A 7,961-nucleotide genomic window follows, 5' to 3' on the forward strand; every position below is an offset into this window, starting at 1 on the left:
GAAAAAAGTCTGGCGATCTACTCTAAAAAATCGGTCAAATAAAATACGGAGCACAATGGCCCCGTCCACAACTGATCATGTGGATGGAACAGGACCAGGGAGCATTTTGTTCAGTTGTTCATGAAGTCACCATGAGTCAGGGACCAACTCAACGGCAGCTAACAATAACTACCACCACCACTGATACAGTATAATAAATTAGATACTAAAAATATATATATGTTTTATAAACTGCTTTTCCTCTCCGGAACACACATTTAAGAATTACTAGAATACTAGTATACGCCTATATTTTACCAAGATTAAAAATTTACCAGCATCTAGCCCAAAAGCCCTGGTGGTGCAGGAGTTAACAGCTACGGCTACTAACTAAGAAGCTGGCGGTTCAAATCCACCAGCTGCTCCTGGGAAACCCTATGGAGCAGTCCTACTCTGTCCTGTAGGTTCACTCTGAGTCAGAATTGACTCATTGACAAGGGGTTTATGTATTACTAAGATGAATTTCAATGTCAGTAGGTACTAATAGGAGAAATTGATAATCTGTCGCAGTGGTTAAGAGCTCAGGCTGCTAACCAAAAAGTCGGCAGTTCAAATTCACCACCCACTCCTCGGAAACCCTATGAGGCAGTTCTACTCTGTCCTATGAGGTCACTAAGAGTCAGAATCAACTTGAAGGCAATGGGTTTGGTTCTTGGGTTTAATACTGCTTTTGGAGAGTTATACAGATAAAATGAGACAATGTATGTAAAAACTACACTAGCAGCCTTCTAAAATGGCTCCCAATGAAACTTGCTGCTTAGTTTTTATGCCCTGTGTAGCCGCCTGCCCTTTGAGTGTGAACTGGACCTAGTGACTTGCTTGTATAACAGAATATAGCAAAAGCGATGGAATGACACTTCTGTGATTGGGTGACAAAGACCATGACTTCCATCTTGCTAATGCTGTCTCTCTTGCTGGCACTCTCTCGCCCACTCACCTGTGAGATCTTCAGATAGTCAACAGCTAGTAAGGAACAGGGGCCTTGGTCCAACAACCCCCAAGGAACTGAGTCCTGCCAACAATCACACAAGTGAACGTGAATTCTCCCCTAGTCAAGCCTTAAGGTGATTACAGGCCCAGCTAACACGTAGATGATGGCAGCCTTGTGAGAGACCTTAAAACAGAACACCCCATTAAACCACTCCCAGATTCCTGACCCACAGAAACTGTGAGCTAATAAATGTTATTTTAAGACACTCCGCTGTGGGTAATTTGTTATTCAGCAACAGGTAACTAACACAAGCACCGTGGACACTTTAAAGTAGGCAATGTATAGATGCCATATTATTTTATAGCGAGGTTGTAAATTTGGGGGCTTATCTACTAGATCAGATTTTTTTTTTCAAGCTGGCAAACAGAACCCTAAAGAGTTACCCTTGCTAAAAGGAAAAGCTAACTAGTTAGTCGGTGGAAAGGAATGACTGGGATATATTCTGCTGATGGTCTTCCTAGCTAATGCCAGAGCAGCAACTAGTCCTGTATGGTAACCAGCACCAAACAGCAATGATGACGAAGGCACGTCTTCAATATACAGCTAGTGGGCAAAGATGCAGTTAAATTCATCATTGCCAAGCAGGAGTTGAAATGACAGTGGTACACTGGAACCACTTCTGTAAAACATTGGAAAACATGGACTCTGACCTCGCAGAAATTAAATGGCTCCCTCAGCAGTACTATTTTGAACGGTTCTCATTGCCTACTGTAGACAGTTGGCTCTTAATCCGTTTTATAGAATCACTTTCTGTTCCCTTGGATAAAAAGGAAGTACAAAAATTTCAAGTGCCATATTACATGCATGGTTCTATTTGGGCACAAGCACGTTGTCCTTGTCATAAATTCTGACTCAGAATGGGAGCTGAGGGTTTACTGTCTCACTCTTTATACTTACAAGATTGACTAAACTGATTAAAAGAAGAAATGTGTAAGCTTTGAAACTGTTCACACCAGTGATGTGGTTTCAGTAGCTTATAAAAGTGGCAAACCAGAGAAAGCCAAAAGAAGGAAATATCAGGAAAGAAAGGGCTCTTAAAAGCAGAGGGTTGGTTTGTTCAGAATTCAGAAGTAGGCATTTCTTTTGGGGGCCTGGGAGATACCCCTCCTCCTGTCTATGGCCAGATTGCGAACCTTGGAAACGTGGGGTTACTCCCCTGTGTGCCCTCCCTCCATCACATCAGGGGTAGCTACTGACGCCTCTCAGCAAGTGAGGGGCAGTCACTCTGGTGGATAAATTTTCTCAAATCCTCTAAGAAGTCTTCAGCTACAGACTATGACGTGTGTGTGTGTGTGTGTGTTGGTTTGGTTTCAGTTTCTTAGCCCGTGAAGAGAGAACTATCCTCACATTACAGGCTTTTTTTTGCTCTTGTCCAGTAAAATACTTGAGGCACGATAGTGTAGTCACTAAAATGAAAGATTTTACAGGTGAACCGCAATGGTATGAACTCCAGTCTCACAATTTACTAGCTGTGAAATATTGGGCAAATACTTTAAGCCCCCTAAGCCTCTTTTTTTTTTTTAAGCCTCAGTTTCCTCGCAGAAAAATACGATGATATTACCTCCCTCACAAGGTTGAGGTGACGGCTAGATGCGATAATCCACGTAAAGCACTCAGCATTGTGCCTGACAGGTAGTACGACCACTACCAGTTGCCATCAAGTCAGCTCCTGCTTATGGTGGAGTCCATGTGTGTCAGAGAAAAACTGTGCTCCACAAGGTTTTCAGTGGGTTTTTGGAAGTAGATCGCTAGACCTTTCTTCCGAGGTGCCTCTGTGTGGACTTGAGCCTCCGACCTTTCAGTTAGCAGCAGAGTGTGTTTACTGTTTATACCATTCAGGGACTCCCAACACATAGTAAGTACAATATAAATGGTCTTGGTGATTTTTAGTACTATTGTTTTTTGTGTTGTTAATTTTCTTTTCATGTGTGAACTGTTAGCTCTTTAAAGAGATAGACTGTTGGGATTTGGGGCATGGATATTTTTCAGTGAATTTACCTAGGCCGAAAAAAATCCCTGCCAAGCAGTCCTGAGAATGTCCCTTCTCTGCTCTATCACCACTCTTTCTCTTGGTGATCTCATCCCCTTGTGATTTCAAACACCATCTGCTCCATGACAATTTCCAAATTTATATCTCCAGCTCAGATATCTCTCCTGAACTTCAGACTCTTGTATCTAACCGCCTACTTGATGTTATTAGGATATCCAGTGAGTATCTCAAACTCAACACACCCAAAACAACACTTAATCTTCCCCCAAAAAACTTGTCTCAAGCACAATTTGCATATCAGTTGGTGGTACCCCATTCATTCAGGGACTCAGGCCAAAAACCTCAGAATCATTTTTGTATCCTCTTTTTCTTTTATAATTCATATGCAACTCCTCGGAAAGTCCTATTGGCTCTACCTTCAAAATATATCCAGAATCTGAGAATTTCCTACCACTGCCATTTTGTCACCTCCTTCCTCTCCCACCTCCAACCCTACGCCCAGTTTAAGTCATCATCATCTCTTACCTCCAATAAACCAAAAAAACCAAACCAGTTGCCATGAAGTCAGTTTCAGCTCATGGCAACCCTGTGTGTGCCAGAGTAGAACTCCATAGGGTTTTCCAAGGTTGATTTTTTTTTTTGGAGGGGGGCAGTCAATCACCAGGCCTTTCTTCCAAGGTGCCCCTGAGGGGACTCAAACCTCCAACCTCTCGGTTAGCAGCCAAGTACGTTAGCCATTTACACCACTCAGCAACTCCAGTAACCTTCTTTTTAAAAAATGATCTTGAAATAATTTTAAACTTACAGAAGAGTTTCCAGGACAATACAAGGAACTTCCGTATTCCCTCCTCCCATATTTCCCAATTGTTAACATTTTACTACTTTCACTTTCTCACCCATCCTCTCTCTCGCATGTGCCCTCTCTCTCTCTCCTATACATTCTAAACCTTTTTATAAAATATTTTATTGTGTTTTAGCTGAAAGTTTACACAGCAAATTATGTTCCCATTTAACAATTTTTATGCAAGTTGTTCTGTGATATTAGTTACTATTTTCATAATGTATCTGCATTCTCATTGTTTCCATTCTGTTTGTTCTGTTTCCATTGATCTGGCTTCCTTTCCCCTCCGTGCCTTCTCATCCTTGCTTTAGGGTAAATGTTGATCGTTCAGTCTCATATAGTTGATTGTTTAAGGGAGCACATTACTCACAGGTGATACTGTTTATTTTATAAGCCAATTTATTATTTGGCTGAAAGGTGACCTCCAGGAGTGGCTTCAGTTCCAAGTTCCAAGTTTATCTTAGGGCGATAGTCTCGGGGATTCCTCTAGTGTCTATCAGTCCAGTAAGTCTGGCCTTTCTCAGGAATTTGAATTTTGTTTTACATTTTTCTCCCATTCTATCCGGAACCTCATATTATGGCCCTGGTCAGAATGGTTGGTAGTGGTAGCTGGGAACCATCTAGTTTTTCTGGTCTCAAACTAGAAGAGGCCGTGGTTCATGTGGGCTATTTGTTCTATGGACTAGTTTCTTTTTCGAGTCTTTAGTTTCCTTCATTCTCTTTTGCTCTAGATCAGTAGAGACCAATAGTTGTATCTTAGATGGCCACTTGCAAGCTTTTAAGGCCCCAGATGCTATTCATCAAACTAGAATGTAGAACATTTATCTTTATGAACTATGTTATGCCAATTGACTGAATTGTCCCACAAGATTATGGTTCTTCAGCCTTTTAACCTAGTAAACCAATTCTGTGAGGTGTTTGAATACGTCTAGGAAGTCTGCAACTGTGCCCCCACGTGCTTTATTATATATATGAATACACACACAGCACAATCAAAAATGTATATAAGGAGTCCCTGGATTATGAATGTCTGATTTATGGACAACTAGTACTTAAGAACGGACTTCCATAAAGCCTATTACATTAAAAATTTGAGTTAAATACAATGGTTCATAATAACAAACATACACACTACTTTGTGACTCTCGTGAAAACACTGCATGGTTTGGGAGTGTTAAGTGTTTTATACATATAGAAAGGTAAAATGTATGCTATATCCTAAGACAAACATTTTACTAGCTGCCGCTAAATAAGAAACATATGTACCTGTTCTGGCTTACATACAAATTCAACTTAAAAACAGACTTAGGGTTGGATGGATTTTGTTCGTAACTCAGGTACCACCTGTATACGTATGTGTACAGGTACATCTATACACGCACATGCATGTACTCACATATGCCTTCCTATACACATATATGCATAAATACATATCTATGTAACCACACTCGTATTTTTTGTTATTACCGTTGTTGCAAAATTGTATGTATAGCATTTACCGAAATTGTCCTTTATTCTTGGGTACTTAGTATTTTCATTTGCCTTGGCCAAGTTGTACAGGCTTCCACAGTATTGGGTATTGCCTTTCCCATCACCAAAAACAAGTGTCTACCATCTAAAAAGTGATTCCCCCTCCCTCCTTCTCCCATCCCTGGTAACCACCAAAGATCATTGTTTTCTGTACATACACCTATTCTTACTTCTTATGAAAGTGAGACCATGCAATATTTGTCCTTTCGTGATTGACTTATTTCCCTCAGCATAATATCCTCCAGAGTCATCCATGTTATGTTTTGCAGACCCCTCGTTATTCTTTACAATCGTATAGTCTTCCATTGTTTGTATATACCACAATTTTTTCATCCATTCGCCTGTTGATGAACACTTAGGTTGTTTCCATCTTTTTGCTATTGTGAATGATGCTGTAATAAACTTAGTTGTGCATGTGTCAATTCATGTCATTGCTCTTGTGTCTCCAGCATATATTCCTATTAGTGGGATCACCTGGATCATAAGGTATTTCAATTTCTAGCTTTTTGAGGCAGCGCCATACCATTTTCCATACTGGCTCTACCAATTTACAACCCCACCAGCAGTGTTTAAGGGTTCCAATCTCCCCACAACCTTGCCAGCATTCATTTTCTATTTTTTTTTTTTAACAGTGCTACTTTTGCAGAGGTGAGATGGTATTTCATTGTAGCTTTGATTTGCATCTCCATAGGGTCGCTATGAGTCAGAATCGACTTGATGGCAATGGGTTTGGTTTTAATAGCTGATGATAGCGAGTATCTTTTCATGTGTTTTTTAGCCACCTGAATGTCTATTCTAAACTTTTTGAAAGCAAGTCATATCATCTGTAAACACTCCAAAGTGTATTTTCCAAAAAACAAGAAAACTATTCCCTTATATAACCAGCACACAATTATAACCCACTGCCGTCGAGTCGATTCCGACTCATAGCGACCCTATAGGACAGAGTAGAACTGCACCATAGAGTTTCCAAGGAGCGCCTGGCGGATTCCAACTGCCAGCCTGTTGGTTAGCAGCTGTAGCACTTAACCACTATGCCACCAGGGTTTCACACAACTATACAACTCTTTAAATTAGGAAATCAACATTGATACAACACTCTCATTTGATTCCATTCGAATTTCCTCAGTTGTCCCAACGTTTCTTTTTCCTCTGTGGTCCAGTATGCTCTCAGAAGCATGTGTTACATTTAGCTGTCATGTCTCCTCAGAGTCCTTCATTCTGAAACGGTTCTTCAGTTTTTCTCCATTTCTCGTGTACAGGGACAGATTTTTGCAATTGATTAATATTAAGTGGGGAGGTATTCCTAGTTTATGTCAAAATATCCTGTTGCTCATGAAACTTTCACCCATTGGCCTTAGCATCCATTGATGACTTCAGTCTAAATCAACCACAACTGTGATGGTTGCCTAATGATGGTTTTCTATTTCCACTAGTCTTTCTACATTTATTGGTTGACATTCGGTGGTAATGACAAGCTTTTCCTTTCCTTTATTCATTTGTCTGTTTTTTAAGTGTGGACTTCTATTTCATCCAATGGGTTGTAATCCATTATTATTATTATTTATCTTGATGCTTAGGTTGTTCCTGATTTGGCCAGTGGAGCTCGTGTGAGCTGGCCCTGTGTTCTTTGGAAATGTCCCTATTATTCATTGAACATTTCCTTAATTTCTGGCATAGGAAGATGCTCCAGGCTCATCTTACATTTTCCAATCCCCTGCCCTGGAATCACCACAGCCCTGGTTTCCTTTTCCTCCTATGTGATATGTGTTTCAATAGAAGGTGTTTCCACACAAGAGTTGTAGGAACAGGGTCGTACTTTGGAAGTGTTAGGGGGCAAAGGGGCGAATATTGAAAGAAAGCATGTTAGCTGCAAGGAAATGGTTTCATAATAGGAAACGCTCAATATGTTCATAGGAAGAGGGTGGAGAATAAATACAGAAGAATAGTTCTTGATCAGGGAGGAGAAAATGAAACGAAAACCTAGAGAGGTTTTAGTTTTGTTTTTAATCATACATCACAGAACAATAAAACGAAACCAAACCAGTTGCTAACAAGTTAATTCCAACTCATAATGACCCCATGTGTAGAACTGTGCTACAGGGTTTGCAATGACTTTGATCTTTTGGAAGTAGATCACCAGGCATTTCTTCCAAGGAACCTCTCGGTGGATTCAAACCACCAACCTTTCAGTTAGTAGCCAAGCACTTAATCATGTGCAACCCAAGGATGCCTAATTATTCACCGCATGCCTCCGCTTACCCTTCTGTTGAGGGTGAGCTCTGGTGAGAGCCATGGATTCAGTGGGAGAAACTGAAAGTGTAAAAGAGAAAGGGATAAATGATAGAGATGGTACCAGAAGAGGCAGGAGAAGGAAGAATCTGTGGCATAACCGGAGGAGTTAGCCTTGCATAAGGGAAGCACCTCATCTTTCTTGGACCAATAGAAGGGATGTGTTGCTTTGGGACAGATGCAAGTGTCCCTAATTTCCCCATTCTAAGCCTTTTTAACTGCTGGGTAGTTCTGAGTTGGAACTGATCTGTTGACAGTGGGTTTGGTTTGTTGTCATT

At 40.7% G+C, this 7,961-nt stretch overlaps 1 long non-coding RNA gene across 1 annotated transcript in view; it reads right to left on the reverse strand.

The window, feature by feature from the left end:
- Positions 1 to 4,540, reverse strand: part of LOC104845936 (uncharacterized) — a 42,130-nt gene extending 37,590 nt beyond the window's left edge. The window contains exon 1 of the long non-coding RNA XR_010322008.1: positions 3,546 to 4,540. This is a non-coding gene — a long non-coding RNA (uncharacterized LOC104845936). The remainder of the gene's footprint in view (positions 1 to 3,545) is intronic.
- Between the last annotated feature and the right edge of the window lie 3,421 nt (positions 4,541 to 7,961).

This window comes from Loxodonta africana, chromosome 5 (genome assembly GCF_030014295.1).
Source record: "Loxodonta africana isolate mLoxAfr1 chromosome 5, mLoxAfr1.hap2, whole genome shotgun sequence".
Taxonomy (NCBI): Eukaryota; Metazoa; Chordata; class Mammalia; order Proboscidea; family Elephantidae; genus Loxodonta; species Loxodonta africana.